The sequence below is a fragment of the Cavia porcellus genome, unplaced genomic scaffold (genome assembly GCF_034190915.1).
Source record: "Cavia porcellus strain 051 isolate PalLab524CR breed Dunkin Hartley unplaced genomic scaffold, mCavPor4.1 scaffold_18, whole genome shotgun sequence".
In the NCBI taxonomy this organism is placed as follows: domain Eukaryota; kingdom Metazoa; phylum Chordata; class Mammalia; order Rodentia; family Caviidae; genus Cavia; species Cavia porcellus.
In genome coordinates this window covers 63,149,059-63,164,520 of record NW_026947501.1, presented here as the reverse complement: position 1 = coordinate 63,164,520, position 15,462 = coordinate 63,149,059, and positions in this window count along the sequence as shown.

Here is a 15,462-nt window from a genome sequence, read left to right as displayed (position 1 = left end):
TGTTTCACCACAAGACAACCTGACATAACAGTAGCTACCACAATGTCTCTTTTCTTGAAATATTTGAGTGTACTGTCATACACTATAGTATCAAACATAAGACGGTGTAAAACCATTCAAGGGAATGAAAGTGTTATAGGATACTCAGAACCAACTAACAGGAAACAAACAAAGGTTACTATATTATCTCCTTGTCCATAAAAATTTTGTTTATACTACCACACATAATAAACTCCAGTGCAGGGGAGTTAGCTCAGCGGCATAAGCACCTGCCTTGCAAGTGCACGGTCATTGCACTTATGAGTATGGTCTCAAGCTGCATCGGTTTACTTATAAATGTTCTTTTTAAAAATTTTATTTAAAGAATAAAAAAACAAGACAGTGAAAGGGTACAAGTAATTAAGAATTTCAAAAAAAATAAACAGTAAGAAATCACTAGTTAATAGATTACATATTGTCATCTTAGAAATAGTTGTTCAAGTTACAAAACTAAAGCATAAAAAGTGGACATTCAAACAGTGAGACTGCAGTGATTCAACAAAAACTTAGTAATATGTTCATCTATCTTACACACCTAAACACACTTGCAGTTGAATCCTTTAGAGCACTTTCATTTCCTCTCCTTTTTACAATAACAATTACATATTTTGGGTTTTATTACTCCCACAGTTATTATTACTTTTTTTTGAAGAGAATAAAACCAAATGTGACAGAATAAAGCAGAGTCAGTCAAAACAAAGGATAGACATAGCACATGATGTAAAAACAGAATACAAGGTAATCAACAATGGTTACCATAATGCCTCTTGCTACCTTAAAAAGAATTGCCTATATCATCAGGTATAATAAAATTGAACAAAACAGTAGAGAACAAAACCAATAAAACCGAAACATTGGAGACCTTCCAGACTTCAAAAGAAGATAATAGTCAAACCAGAATGAGCATCATGGTGAATCTTATTGCCTTCAAAGCAGTTGCTATACCCTCAAACTTGATACTATCAAACAGAACAGAATAGAGTAAAACAAGTCAAAGCAAGATGGTGAGAGCAATACACGGTTCAAATCAAGTTAATAGGAAATCAAAATGGTTACTATAATATATCCTGCTATTTTATTTTTCTCTTAAAAATCATAAAAAATAAATAATTTTAAAAAGAGGGAGATTGAGATAAAAGAGGACATAACAACATAACAATAAAGGTCAGATCAGAACCATTTAAGCAACATAGTGTTTTACCACAAGATAACCCAACTTAATTGTAATTACCACAGTGTCTCTTTCTTTGAAATATTTGAGTATAACTTTGTAAACTATAGCATCAAACATACAAAGACAGTGTGAAACCATTCAGGAGGATGAAAGTATTATAAGACATTTAGAATCAGCTAAAAGAAAACAAACAATGTTTTCTACATTATCTCTTTGCCTATAAAAATTTTGTTTATACTATCACATATAATAAAATCCAATAAGATACAACATGATAAAACCAGGAGACAGAAGAACAACAGTTTGATGGGACTTCAAAACAAGATGATATTAAATCAGCACTATTAAATCAGCTATTATGATGTCTTGTTTTCTTCAAAATATCTGTTCATATCATCACAGAGAATAAAATCCAACAGCCCAGAACGAAACCATTCCAATTGATGAGTGAAAACTTTATAAGGCTTCAAATAACGGGGAATCATGATTACCACAACTTTTATGTGTTTATATCATTTCTTACCCTAGGGAAACTATTTGGTATTCATACATGTGAGTTTCATTATTTCACTTATGAGTATGGTCTCAAGCTGCGCCCAATTCTTTATAAATATCTCAATGTGACCCTTCTTTATAGCTGAGTAGTACTCCATTGTATAAAAATACCACAAGTTTTTTATTCATTCCTCAGTTGATGGACACTTAGGTTGTTTCCAAGATCTGGCTTTTACAAATTGTGCTGCTATAAACATGGGTGCACATACATCTCTGTGGTATGATGCTTTCAGTTCTTCTGGGAATACGCCTAGAAGTGGAATAGCTGGAACAAATGGGACTTCCAATCCCAGCTTTTAGAGAAATCTCCAGACTGGCCTCCAAAATGGTTGCACCCGCCTACATTCCCACCAACAGTCCAGAAGAGTTCCTTTTTCCCCACAGCCTCTCCAGCATTTTTTGTTGTTGGTTTTGTTGATCCCGGCCATTCTTTCTGGAGTGAGATGAAATCTCAGTGTGGTTTTAATTTGCATTTCTTTAATGAGTAATGATGATGAACATTATTTTCATGTATTTATTTGCCATTTGTATTTCTTCGTCTGAGAAGTGTGTATTCATTTCAGACGCCCATTTTTGGTTTTTTTTTTTTTTTTTTTTCTTTATCGGTACTGGGGATTGAACTCATGACCACCTGCTTGCAAGGCAGGTACTTAGGCCACTGAGCTAAATCCCGAGCCCTAGATGCCCATTTTTGGATTGGATCTTTGAATTTTGGGAGTCTGATATTTTTAAATTCTTTATATGTTTTAGACAGAAGTCCTTTGTCTGAGGGACAGTTCACTAAGATTTTTTCCCAGTTTGTGGGTTTCCTTTTCACTGTGCAGGAGATTTCTTTTGATGTGGAGAAACTTTTTAATAAGACGTGATCCCAGTTATTGATTCTGGGAAGTATTTACCGTGTGGTTTGAGTCCTGTTCATGAATCTCTACCTACCCCTATGTTTTCAAGGTTCTTACCCAATTTATCTTCCAATAGATTTAGTTTTTCTGTTTTAATATTCAAATCTTTGATGCATTTACATTTTAATTTATTACATGGTGATAGGCATGGGTCTAGTTTTAGTTTTCGGCATATGGAGAGCCAGTTTTTCCAACACCATTTATTAAAGAGACTGTCATTCTTCCAGTGAACATGTTTCGCCCCTTTATCAAAGATAAGGTGGTTGAGTGTGTTTGTAGTTGTGGTTGTATCTTCTAATCTAGTCCATTGATCCTCTGCTCTGTTTTGATTCCAGTACCATGTTGATTTTAGTACGGTTGCTTTGTAGTATAACTTCAAGTCAGGAATTGTGATGCCTCCTGCCTTGCCTTTGTTGCTTAGAATTGTCTTTGCTATTCTAAGTCTCTTCTTGCTCCAGAGGAATTTTAGGAGTGATTTCTCAAGATGTATGAGGTATGTTGATGGTATTTTTATTGGGATTGCATTGAATTTTTATAACAGTTTTGGGAGAATAGACATTTTCACAATATTTATTCTTTCTATCCATGAGCAAGGAATGGCTTTCCATTTTCTGAGATTGTCTTCAGTTTCTTCTTTCAGTATATTATAATTTTCTCTGTATAGGTCTTTCACTACTTTCATGAGAGTAATTCCTAAATATTTCATTTTTTTGGTTGCTAGTGTGGATTCTCTTATTTCTCTCTCTGTGAACTTGTTGTTAGTGTATAGGAATGCTATTCATTTTTGAGTATTGATTTTGTATCCAGCTACATTCCTGGAGTTTATTTATTATGTCTAAGAACCTTTAAATGGAGTTTTGGGGGTCTTCTATGTAGAGTATCATGTCATCTGCAAATAATGATAATTTAACTTCCTCTCTTCCTATCTTTACCCCTTTTATTTCTCTCTTTTGTCTAATTTCTCTGCCTAGGATTTCCAGCACTATGTTGAATAGGAGTGGTAATAAGGAACATCCTTGTCTTGTGCCTGATTTTAAGGTAAAGGCCTTCAATTTTTGGACATTTAGTATGATACTGGCTGTTGGTTTGTCATAGACAGCATTTATTATATTGAGGTAAAGACCATCTATTCCAATTTTCTGTAAGGTTCTTATCATAAATAAATGTTGAACCTTATCAAAAGCTTTTTCTGCATCTATAGAAATGATTATGTGATTCTTACTTTTGGCTTTATGGATATGGTGGATTACATTTATCGATTTATGTATGTTGAACCATCCCTGCATGCCTGGGATGAACCCCACTTGGTTATGGTGTATAATCTTCTTGATGATTTGCTGCATCCTATTTGCCAATATTTTTGAAAATTTTTGCATCTGTGTTCATTAGGGAGATTGGCCTGTAGTTCTCTTTTTTTAGTTGGATCTTTGTCAGGTTTTGGCACTACAGTAATATTTGCTTCTGGGAATGACTTAGGAAGGATTGATTTCCTTTCAGTTTCAGTGAAGAGTTTGAGGAGTGTCAGCATTAAGTCTTTGTATTTCTTTTAGAATTCAATTCTCAATGAATCCATCCGGGCCTGGGCTCTTCTTTGTAGTTAAGGCCTTAATTACATTTTCTACTTCATTAATAGAAATTGGGTTATTCAGCAGTTTTACATCTTCTTGACCTACCTTTGGTACTTCATATGTTTCTAGGAATCTGTCTATTTCTTCTGTGTTATCAAATCTATGAGAGTAGAGGTTTTCGAAATAGGTGTTGATGATCTTCTGTATTTCTACAGAGTCTGTAGTGATTTTGCCTTTTTGATTCCTTATTGCATGAATTTGAGCTTTTTCTTCCCTTTTTAAAATAAGGTTGGCTAGGGGCTTATCAATTTTATTTATTTTTTCAAAGAACCAACTCTTTGATTCATTAATTCTTTGGATTATTTTCTTAGTCTCTATTGCATTAATTTCTGCTCTGATATTTGTAATTTCCTCTCTTCTTCTGGCTTTGTGCTTGACTTGCTCTTCTTTTTCTAGATGTTTGAAGTGTAGCATCAGGTTATTTATTTGTATTCATTCTGTTTTCCTTATGTGGGAACTCAGTGCAATAAATTTTCCTCTGAGGATAGCTTTATAGCATCCCACAGATTCCAGTAAGTTGTATTTGAATTTTGGTTTGCTTGTAGGTATTGATTAGTTTCTTTTTTAATTTCCCGTGTGACCCACTGATTACTCAATAGTGTGTTATTTAGTTTCATGATTTTATTTCTGATTGTTAACTTTTTGTGTTTTCCAAAGAAGATGCAATATTTTATTATCACAAAAAATGTAAAAATCTGTGTCCCGCAGGTGTAGGAATTTGACCTAATACAAGACATTTTCAGAATAGACAACAGCCTGTGGCAGACATCTCTCTGTTGTCTCTCTCCTCGTTACTCTATCCCACAGTGAGCGTGTGTGGCCTGGTGGGTGAACTCCCAGGTTGTGGTGCCCCGAGGTTCAGCAAGTGGCAAGGTGTCTTTTTGCCCTCCTGGACCCCTGTAAAGTTCTGGGGAGCCTGGGAACTGTGCTGCAAGCAGAGTGACCCAGAGCTGCTTGTTCCCCCACCATAGAGTGGGAATGCTGTCTTCCTGACCCCTCTGTCCCTGGCTGCTGGGGGACGCCCTCTTCACAGTGCTGCAGCTCAGATTGATGGGCCTTTCAGCAAATATTCATTCCACAACCAGAACCTCTCACAGCTTCATGATCAACATAGCCAGCAAATGCCTGCAGGCCAAGATGTGGGTTCCAATCACCCCCAATACTGTCCCTCAGGGGTGGTCCTCAGACTGTCTTTTTGGAAATGACCTGACAGTGGCCTAATGGGTCTCCTCTGTCTTCCTACTTTCATGGTTCCTTTTCATCTTCCACTGAAGCCCTGCCCTGTGGGTTCCACACAGAGACCTGCGCCTCCCAGGGGGTTCCTCCTAGAGTTTGTCTCTCCTGTGGGCAGAAGAGGCCTGGCTGTGTGCTCTTGTCATCTCCTGTGTCTATTAAAGTTTGTCCCCTTGGACGTTGACAGGAGTTTAATCTCGAGTCCTGTGCTAATTTATTAAGAGGGTGGGGACTTACTCTTACTACGAGGCTCAAAGGGAAGCCCTTTGGGAAGTGGTGAGACCAGATTAGCAGATTAGATGGATCCTGTGACTGAATCTTGGTGGCTCAGAAGGAGCAGGACAGAGACAAAGTGCACACAGAGATACCTGTACACACAGACATTCCCCCCATGGCGGTGGCCTCACCACAGCCTACCCTTTGCTCTGTGGATCTTGGGCCCCTAGTACTGTGAGTGGAAGTAAACATCTTTTCTCTTTAAGGTATCTCACCTCCATTCTTTTTAGTAATCAGAAAACAGACACCACAGTCACCCTCATCCTTCTCCCCTTAGTGAGTGTTCATTGAGTCGTAGGTAACAGGCCATAGGTGATGAGTGACACGTGACGTAGGCATTTTAGGGGACAGTGGATGTTTGCCCTCTGCTGCAGAATACAATTGGGCTAAACTGGTTGTGGTCTGACACAGTCTGGATGTGGAGCACGTGTGGGTGGGAAGCGGGGCAGGATGACAGGAACAGACTGGCACATGAGGCTGCAGAGGAGGGAAGATCTGGGCACACAGAATGCGCAGACACCAGCACACACTGTAATAGAGAAGCTTTGTTCGCCAACTGAGCTGCTTGATGTGACCCACATGTGTCCTGCTTTCCTTCTCCTGAGGGGTTTTGCACATTGAACACGCTGCTCTGTTATATTAAGATGCTAAAAATTAAAATAATTGATCAAAAGATAATTAACAAAAATAGTTACTTATAAAGGTAGTTATTAGTAATATTGTCATTCTGTACTGAGCTCATTACCCTAGTAACCAAGCACCAACCACATAAAGATTAACTGACTGCATGGTTATGCTGTTCTATATGGTGCCCCCCCCAGCCAACCTTTGTTCCCCCTTGTAAGACAAATGATGTTGTGTCAACCATTGTTCCCTTTATGAGAGACAAATGTTCCTGGAATTAGCAGACCAAGGGCTATGAACTGGCTAACCACCCACTGTGACATGCCTCTGACCTCAAGCAAAGGGGAACAAAGGCCCATCTTATTTCTGTTTCTCATCACTATGTACTTAATGATCAATGAGCTAATCATAAATGAACTATATAAAGCAGTCAAAACTCTAACTCAGTTGCACAGCTTTGCAAATTCCGTCTGCGCTGTGTCGCTGGGCCAGCTAAAATAAAAGCGCTTCTTTTAAAAAAGACGTCTTGCCCCGTTTGTCATCTTGGGGTCTTGCCCTGTTTTTCATCATGGGGCCTTGTTTTTTAAGTAAAGTACAACAGCTCTCCCAGCAGTGACTTCCTTCCTTCCCAGCATCCACTTGGCAGATGTCAAGATGCAGCCCTGCCTTAAGCATCACCTCCTCCCTGGAGCTGAAGTTAGGAGCTCTTTGCTCCTCTCCTCCCTCTGCCCTGTGATTTCCCCTGCCATGGTCCCTCCCCATGGTCCTTGCCTGGCTTCACCCGGGGACTGCGGCTTCATTGAGCTCTCACCAATCTTGGCAGCCCTGCCATGGGCGCGCCTGTGTGATGTGACCTTCTAGAATTGCTCCAGTGAGAGAAGAAATTGGCAAATGGACTGAGCTCTGAGAAGAAGAGGCAGGCTGTGTGTTCTTTGGGGGATATCGGGATAGAAGGAGAGCAGATTATAAGTATTGTGTTACACAGTGCATGTGCTTGATGCTTCACTAAAGCACATGAAGTGCGTGATGTCACTGATGTGTGTGAAGGATCCAGAGCAGGAAGATGATGCTGAGGCGTGAAAAGACTATTTGAGACAGAGTAAACAGAAGCACAGGGGTCCCTCAACCCTAGTTTGCAGTCTGTCTGAGACCAGCCGGCTCCTTGGACTAACCCAGAGGAAGTCCCAGCCATGGTGTCTCTTAGGCCAGCCTTGGAGAACACGGTGTCTGATGGCTTTGGGTTGCCTGGATGACAAGGGGACTTCCACAGCTGCCTGAAATACCCTGACCTGCAGGTTAATTAGATGCTGCCATTTGGTTTACAAAAGAAAAACACTTTTAGTTTTTAAAGCTAGAAAGAAATGTACTTATTCAAATTTAAAAGTTCTACTATCTAATCACTTGAAAAAATTTGTACTGTGCAGAACAATTGGGAAGAAGACAACAAATATCACCCATCACACTGCATGCAGAGAACTCGATTTCTTTCTATGTGTATTCATAGGCTTGCTCATATTAAACACAGGTGGCAACATTTGGTCCCAAGAGTACAGGCTGGGGCAGGATCACTCAGCCTCGGGTCCTAACCCTGTGCAGACTTAGCCCTGACTCCTGGCGGCTGTTTTGCCTCTGTTTGGCTTCCTCCTCCAGCCTGACTTCTGCAGTGCAGCCAGAGCTAAGCACCCTAAACCAAGGTTCCAGGGGCGTCACCGCATCCTGGATGGCTCCCGACTGTCAGCAAAGTAAAATTCATCTCTGTGGCCTTTTTTGTTTTCTCTCTCTTATTTGCTTGGTTGCTTTTGTGCTGGTTGGGATAAAACCCTGAGTCCCATGCATGCTAGGCCATTGTTGTACCCCTGGCGTACATTCCCAGCCTGAAGTCTTAGAGTTCTAAATCTAATGTTCAAGGCCTTTCTCTGTGCGCCCATGTACCTTCCTAGTCCTGTGCCCAGGGGACCCACCACATACCTCCACGTTCCTTCTCTCTACTCTGCACTCTCAACATAATCCTACTCTCCACATTCCTCCTCCTCCTCCAAGCCTGACTGTGCTCCAGGCTTAGACACAGGTCTTTGGATATCATACAGTGACCTTATCCACGTGTATCCATTACAGGGCCTTACCCTAACCAGCCATGATCCTGTGAGCCCGTGATGGGGGAAGCAGCTGTTGATCAATCTGAGTTTGTGTTTAGTACTGAGTGCCTTCCTCAAGCTTGAGGATCACAGAGGGGTCATGGGGAGGAAGTGTAGAATTGTGGCTGAGAGCTGGCTTCAGTGCCTAGCAGTGTGGCCCCAGCCCTGCCTTTAGCCCTTGGCAGAGTTGTGGCCTTGGGTAAGTCGCTCACTGTGTCTGAATTACATCAACTCCCTTGTGAGCAGGGATCCAGACACTCACAGGGAAGTGAGTTACTGCATACAGATACAAAGTGCCTAGAACAGCACCAGGCATAGTCATCTCGCACTGGGTGGCTGTTCATGGCCAGGTCGGTTGCTTGTCCTCCTGCAGTTGTTGGGTAGCTGTCTAAACACCCCCTGCCCACTCTTCATGGCCCAAGATCTCTGTGCATCAGCACTGATCAGAGATTTTCATACCTGGCGTCTTGGCTTCCCTGACCCCATGAGATTTGTTCCTGTAGTGTCCTTCGTGACCCATGAGAAAGTGAGGCAGACCGCTTCCTCTTGGACCAGGGTCACCTCTCATGGCCCTGCTCGGGGCAGAAGCAGGGAGGGTCAGCTGGGAAAACCACACTCTGTTTCTCCGCTACCTGAAAGATCCAGCACACATGCTCACCTGGCACACAGCGGGTGCTCTGAACACATCTTCTGAGTGAGTGAATGAAGAGAAAACTGAGGGAACCACAACAGTGCAAATACTGGGAGAAACAAAAGATCTCGAAGTCTCACACAAAAGGGACCCAACTCTCCAGGGTGTGGTAGGAGATGACTTATTTGCAAGTCCAACCCTCTTCCATACACATTCAGATCCTCCCAACATCAGTGACAGCAGGATCATGTAGAAGCCTGCACTTCTAATGCAGTAAAAATGCTCTGTATGGTATCATCATGGTGGATACATGGCACCATCCATGCGTCAAAACCTGTGCAGGGTACAAGGCCAAAAGTGGACCTTACTGTGAACTAGGGCTGCTGGGTAATAAGGATGGGTCAGTGTAGGTGGTGATCTTAACAAGGGCACTGCTTCGGTGGGGATAGCAGAGGAGGCGGTGTATGTGTAGAGATGGGAACACACAAAAGCTCCAGGTGTATTCCGCTCTATTTTGCTATGAAACTAAAAGTGCTATGAAAACCCAACTTGAAAAGAAATTTTAGGCCCTGGAGGAGAAGTTTAAGGATGCCTCCAAGCCCTTCTTGATAATCTATCACACCTGTCTGTTGCATGTATTAAGGTAGTAGAGGGACCTACACAGAGACTGGAGGATATGTAGGTACAAAGTAGGGAGCATCTGGATTCTGAGGAATCTCACCATATTGTTAGATAACAATGAGAAAAAGGATGAGACAAAAATCTTCAACATGTCCCTAACTATTGGTTGATTTAACAAAATACATCAGAGGGCACATGACTTTGATGACAAAACATGATGACCCTCTTCGGATGGTCTTCAGAGACGTGGAGAGGGAACCACAACAAGCTGGCCAGCTGGAAGGCTGCTTATCTGAATCCCACCTTGAGCTGAGGGGTATTGGCTGCTGTTGGAATCTGGCAAATCCCCTGCAGGCCATGTGTTCAAGGCTCAGTTGCCAGCCTGCGGGGCTACTGGGAGTTGGTGGAACTTCCAGGAGATGGGGCCTCGTGGAAGAGAATCAGGTCACAGAAAGGGGTGCTTTTGAGGAGATATTGTGGGACTCCAGCCACTTCCTGTCTCTCTCTGCTTTCTGGCTGCCAGAGATGAGCAGCCATCTCTGCCACATCTTTCTGTCACAATGTACTGCTTTACTGTAGCCCTCAAGGAATGGCCAACCACCATGGACTGAAACCACTGGACCTGTGAACCCAAGTAAAACTTTTCTCTTTCTAAGATGATTAGTTCAAATATTTTGTGACAGTTCAGGGAAGCTAACACTGTCCTCCTTCCTATTCCTATTTTATTATGGTAGCCAGAGCAAACAAACAGTGATTAAATAATCAACAGTGATTATTTCTAAAGTAAAGAAATAATCAACAGTGGTTATTTCTAAAGTAAAAGGTAGAAATAGACATATGATACAGTGAATACCAAGTTTCTTAATTCCTCCTGTGAAAAAATGAAAACTGAGTTTTTGCAAAGTGTGACAATTTGATATGAGTGCAGACTGTGACTTGGAAAAGGGTCATGTTTCTCTCTGTGTGGATAGTCCAAGGCAAGTTGAACAAACTCCTACTGCTTGAACATTCATTTATTCAGTCTTTTTGGAATTCCTCAAGGCAGAAAAATAGCACTCATGGTAATGGTCTTCATCCAAGACTGTGCTCTGGTTGGAACTTAATGAACAGGCTTTTGAAGCTCCGCACTTGGCCTGGCTCTTCTCAGGGGCCTTTGGGCACCAAGGAGAGAGGCAAACTGAAGGCCTGAGCTGGCGCCCAGGGCACCGCAGTTGTTGAGACTGGAAAGCTACCTTTCAGCCCCAGCAAGGGTTCTGAATATCCACATTACTAGCCAACTAAACAAGTTTTCAGCATTGGTAATTCAAACAAAATTTCTTCTTACTTAAAGCCTTGTTATATTTCTGTGTTTTCTTGGTAGGGCTAACTGAAGGTATCACTGTAATTAGAAATATATAAATAAATATATACATATATATTTATAAACATATATTGCACATATATTACATGTATTATACATGTGTCACACATATATTATGATATACCCATGTATGTTACACATATACTACACATATATTGCACACATATTATACATAATACACATACATTACACATATTACACATATTACACATTGTATACATACATATACCTATACACACATTCTGATTAGTTTTTTAACAATAGGGGTTTCCTGCCCCCAAAAGATATAAAATATAGCAGGTAATTTAAAGCATATTCATTCACTGCTATGTGGTTTGGTACTTTGAAAGTTCTGTTGTATGGCTATTAGAATTATAGGAACTCTCATGGAAATGATTCATATATTTTGGAAAAATCCCTGCTGAAAAGCAACCTGAATGTGCATGTTTTACTTCAGTGCCAAAGTTTAAAGTGCTTGTTTTGTGTCGGAACAGATGCATCTAGATGACTTGGCTGTGGAATATATGACATGCTAACTCTAAGTTGGTGCTTACACACTTTTCCTATTTGTGGTCAAGTATCATTCACTTAGAAGTGTTCTGAAGAACACTTTAAGCTCATTTGAATTTTGCATGGTGCAGTGATCTGAACAGAATAATAATCAGAGAGCTATTCTTTTATCTCTGTTAGTAAGAAGTTGGATTCACTCCTACAAATACAATTTATGGAGTGTGAGCAGAGAGAGAGAGACAGAAGGGAGAAAGTCTCTGAACTCCTACCGGCTGGTAATTATACCAGTACGAATTACTGTGCTTTAGGTATGGGGGCAAAATGGTGCAGGGAGTGTTGAGGTTGCAGAGTGAGGGACCTACTCTTATCTACAGCAGGAAGACTTAAAACGCGTGGCTTCAACTTGACACCAGAAGAATGGAGGCCTTGTAGCCAGAGGGGAGGTGGTGCCGAGAGGGTGGGTGGGACGTGTTCCCAGGCGGGGAGATTCACATGTACAAAGGTTTATGCTCTCAGCTGTCCTAAGTGTGTGCACTTTATTTAACAAATTTATTTTGCTTGGCCAATATTTGCTATCTTGCTCAGAAGACTCGGGAGCAGCAGTGTTGTTTTAGGTTACTATTATCCCCAGGTTGTGGGCTTTTTGAATTTAAATTTTTTTTTATTTTAAAGATAGTAAATGATTGAGTGATTTGTCCTCAATCTAGAGCTATGCAGAATGTTAAAGAGAGGAGGCAAGTAGATAAGAAAAGAGTTTAATAAGGGAGGAGGGCAGGGAGGGAGTCACCACAGTGGGCTCTCCCTGCAGACAAAGGGCAGGTTCTCCCAGGTATGGCCTCTGATGAGGGTAGGGCTCTGGTGGCTGTAGTGAGCTGATTTATTTTGTGAGAGTGCAGGGGATTGGGTAAACTTTACATGCCTGAGCTTTGGCACAGATTTTTGGGAGGGAGAAGCCATAGGAGCTTCTTGGAAGAAGGAGGTGTGCATTATCACGGCACAGCTTTGAACAGTTGCCATGATGATTGTGCTGTCTCTCAGACAGGAGATCTAACAGTAAAATCCAACAAAACAAGACAGAACAAAGCCAATCAAGACAATGCAGCAAAATTGGTAGAGGACTTCAGAGCAGGGTACCAGGAAAACAATAGTAGCTACCATAGCATATCTTGTTACCTTCACAAGAGTTGTCCTTCCCATCAGGTATAGCAGAATCAAGCCAAAAGCAAAACAGAATAAAAGCAGTCAAAACAGAATATTGAATAAAACAAAACAATTAATCATAATAAAGCAAAACAGTGAAAACAGTATTGGACTTCAAAGACAAGATGCGAGGAAATCCCCCATGTTTGCTATGTTGCATGCTGTCATCCTCCCAAGAGATGCTCAGACTGCTGGCTCCAGTCCTGCATAATCGACCCAACAACTCAAGCATTTGGTTGCTTTATGTGCCTTAGTTTCTATCAGTATAGGCTGTCCTGGGAACCATCTGGTTCTAACTGGGATGGGGTAGGGTGTTGATTTTCAGCCTGTGTGTAACACTCTTTGAATTCGGCCCTGATGTTTACCCTGCCTCCAAAGGAGAAGCCCTAACAGAAGACAGGTAAAATCGCAGACTGGAAATCAACTTTCATATTGCTACAGTTTAGATGTCTAATCTCCACACTACAATCATATGTTAAAGGCCTGGTCCCAGGGTGCTGCTATGAAGAAGCTGTGGAAGCTCTAAGGGGCAGGGCCTTGTGCGAGGTCTTTTGGTCACTGGGGCACGGGCCAGGGAGGGGATGACGGGTGCCAGCCTTTCCCTGCTCTCTTTTCCTCCCTGGATGTGAGATGAGTGGTTTTGCTCTACCAGGCGCTCTCAGCACTGTGTACTGCCTTGCCACAGGCACAAACTACAGAATCAGTCAATCATGGCTGAACCTGCTACAACTGAGGGTCGAAATACACTCTTTCTCTTTGTAAGTTAGTTACCTCAGGTATTTCATTAGAGTAATGGCAAAGCACTAACGGAGTTATTTAGGAGCCTAATCATCAGGCTTCCATGGGGGCCCCTCCTTGTCCTGTGCTGAGCTGGACAGCCCAGGGAGGACATCATATGGATGGGATAATCACCTACTACAGGTATAAAATGTGGTCCAAGATACTTTGCTCCTAGAAATCCTATTAGGAGTTCTTCCTAAAGGCAGAGGGAAGGTGGACAGGGGAGAGCTGAGGGAGATGTGTAAGGGAAGGTCCAATACATTCTGCACATAGGCTAGAGAGCCAGCCCTCATGAGAAATCACAGTGAGAGGGGTGGGGATCTCCGACCTCAAAAGGGCTTACGATGTGGTATGCGTGTGTGTGTGTGTGTGTGTGTGTGTGCGCGCGCGTGCTGGGGGCTCAGGAAGCCGTAATTCACAGCATCATGGACAGTGTGTGTCCATGGCCCACAGCAGGGCCTAACTTTGGTCCATCACTTGCTTTTGTGGCCACGAGTGTGTCTTATATTTCTAAGTAGTTAGAAAAAAAATCAGAAGAAGAACACTGCTTCGTGGTGTATGAAATCTATGTAAAACTGGAATCTCTGTGTCTCTGAAACAGTTGTACTGGAAACTGTCACTCTCATTCTTGAACACACTTTCTACTTCCACTTTCCAGCTCTGACAGCAGAGCTGAGCAGCTGCCACAGGTGTCATATGATGAGCAAAACTGAAAGTATTTATGACCTGGCTTTCTATAGAAAATGTTTGCTGGCTATGACCCAATGGTCTGAGGCACTCAGCAATCTCTATCCCCTTTGCTTTTACTAGAGAGTAAAGGACAATCCAGAGGCTAGGTAAAGGCTCCAGCTCTGTCATGCTCTCTCCTCCTTTGACACACATGCGAACCATTTACACTCGCTGTAGTCAGGGGTTGCAAGGAGAACAATTCCACACAGGACACAGAATTTATAATGTTACTTTGTGATGGTCACCCAGAGTTAAATACAAGAAAGTGCAGGAAATCTGTCCACAACCCTAAAGGCTTAAAATATTCAGCCAAGTGCCTGGATTCCAGAGCAATGTTCTGCACGAGTCCAGGTGAAGACCCAGAGCCCATAACAATGCCTCCCACCTGTCCATCTGGAGGTCTAGAGCCCACAGCAAAGACAGATGCCTGTCTGTTTTACAGATTTATGCTGGGCCCAACGGTCAGCAGTGGAAGGTAGAAAGTCTAAGTCAGTGGCGTGAAGGAGCTGTGCCAGTAGGTTAAGGGTTTTACACTGGAGCCAAAAAGTGATGCTCAAAATAAGGACCAGGGCTACCCTGAAAAGTACCACAGCCATTCTCAGTGACAGTGAGGTCCCAAGCTCCTATGACAATGAGAACACGTCTTCCCCTCCAGAGCCAGGAGGTGATGCTCAGAATAACTACCAGAGCTCCCCTGAAGTGAACCACAGCCACTGTCAGCGACAAGGTCCTGGGCTCCTCCAATGATAATGGACTGAATTCATGTCAGGGAAGCCAGGCATGACAAGCTCCTCCAGGAGAACCAAGGGCTCCAAACAGCAACACTTAGGAGAACCCACAACACCTCACTCTTCCTCTCCACATCTCCCTTTATGCTGGCAACTTTCCTCAGGCGGGCCATCTACATTCAGCACCATGCTGATTTAATTCAGCTGGTGTTAAGTTGACCACCAGTTTGTAATCCATAACTCTCTGTTTCCCATCCTCCTCTCAACTCTCAGAGTTGGGACAAACCCCAGAGCCATTTCTCAGTGTTGGGGAAGGAAAAGAGTTTATGTTGAGCTCAGT